Raw genomic sequence first — 1,695 nt, 5'->3', positions numbered from 1 at the left:
ATCAAATCCGAATAAAAACCAATTAAAAAAATGATTGATATTTGTTACGTTTCCAATTAAAATATTAATTGATTCAATCAATTTGTTAATCAATTCGGAAATAATTTTCAATTACAAACGTGATTGAAATTTTTTCCGTTTCCAATTACACATGTGATTGATCCAATCACCTTTGTGATTGAAACTGAATAATTTTGAGCAATGGAAAGAGCGAAAAGAGAACAAGAGAATGGGTATTTATTCAACAATGTATGATGGAGAGATCAGTCTGTGGAAGTAACTCGTAACGAACGGTTGGGTTTTTGTTTTTCGCGTAAATTCAAAAACATGATTGGCGACATTCTGTCTGCTGCATTCAAAATGTGTGCATAAATATTTTGAACGCAACAACAAATCATAGCAAAGGGTTGAAATAAATAAAGTGTGCAACAACAAACGGACAGGTGGTAAAGGTTTGAAAAAGATATATGACAGAACGCATTTGAAATTACCTGTGTTTGTGTTTTGTGGTATTGTAAAAATGGAAAACAATCTACGTTTATTGAAGGTAAGAAATTGTGAAATGTGAATACCGTTTTCCATTGAAGCCTGTTTACATTAAACGGACTAAAATAATATATTTTTTATTCATTTCTTTTAGTAACCAATTTTATTTCGTGAAATTGACCAATCAATCCCATCAACTCCATCATTTTATCAAATATGTAAGAATATGTTTGCAACAAAAAAGTGGGTACCGTATTGATCTTTTTTCACTCCTAGTTTTCTTAAAACCAAGAGCGGTATGGGTTTGTTGGAAGATTCACCTTGAAGTTGCGAAGTGGCGTTGGCATTAAATTGTATTTTTGTTTTACCTGCCTTTTTCAGTTTGAACCCAAGTAGAGAGCAGTATATCTGATATATAAACTAATGAGCTGAATTATGTAATGGTAAAAAAGTTCTTTCTTTTGGATTTAAAAATATGAAAAATATCCGAAAATAATAAAAATATGTATTTCCCATTTTTTAGATTTAGATTTCTATTTTTAGAATTTGCAAAGTATCGTCAATATAATACCAAATATTACATTGCTTTCCCATTATTTTTGTCTATGATTGGTTCAAATTTTAATAGACGATTTCAATGTGCGGAAATTTTGGAAAGGAATTGTTACTAAAATTAAATTATCGAGCTCCTTAATACACCTTTTTATGCTAAAAGACTACAACTGCAAAAGAAGATTATAAATCTGCAACCTGGAACTAAGAATTGAACTTGATATTCTATGCAGGTAATGTTTAACAAAATTAACTTTTAATTTAACAAAATTAAATTCGAATTATTCTGTCTACTTTCAGAAAAACTAATTTAGCTTACAGGCTGCTGATTTATTGGAAATCTAGGCGCATCTACATATTAGAAGGACCATGCTAACATGGTTATTATTATAAGGAAGATAATGATTTATATAATTTATGTAATTGTATTTGTAAGTTATATTAGAACAAACCACAAATGACAAGAACCAAATTTATTTGTTTATTGCATAATTCAAAAAATAATAAAATATTAAATATGTTTTATAAGAAACACATATTTTCTTTTATTTCAAATAAAATTAAATACGATTTTGGGGTCGCAATATATAAATTTTTTGATTGAAATTTATAGCCAATTTCAATTAATTATTTAATTGAATGAATCAAATAGTTGAT

The 1,695-nt window shown here is 27.8% G+C and overlaps 1 long non-coding RNA gene across 1 annotated transcript; it reads left to right on the top strand.

Annotated features, from left to right (window-relative positions):
- The first annotated feature begins 248 nt into the window (after positions 1 to 248).
- Positions 249 to 923, top strand: LOC142227913 (uncharacterized). The gene is made up of 3 exons (XR_012720007.1): positions 249 to 547; positions 641 to 704; positions 763 to 923. It is a non-coding gene; the product is annotated as an uncharacterized LOC142227913 (long non-coding RNA).
- The last annotated feature ends 772 nt before the right edge of the window (positions 924 to 1,695 follow it).

Source organism: Haematobia irritans, chromosome 3 (assembly GCF_050003625.1).
Source record: "Haematobia irritans isolate KBUSLIRL chromosome 3, ASM5000362v1, whole genome shotgun sequence".
NCBI lineage: Eukaryota > Metazoa > Arthropoda > Insecta > Diptera > Muscidae > Haematobia > Haematobia irritans.
This window is presented reverse-complemented; position numbering and strand designations above follow the sequence as displayed.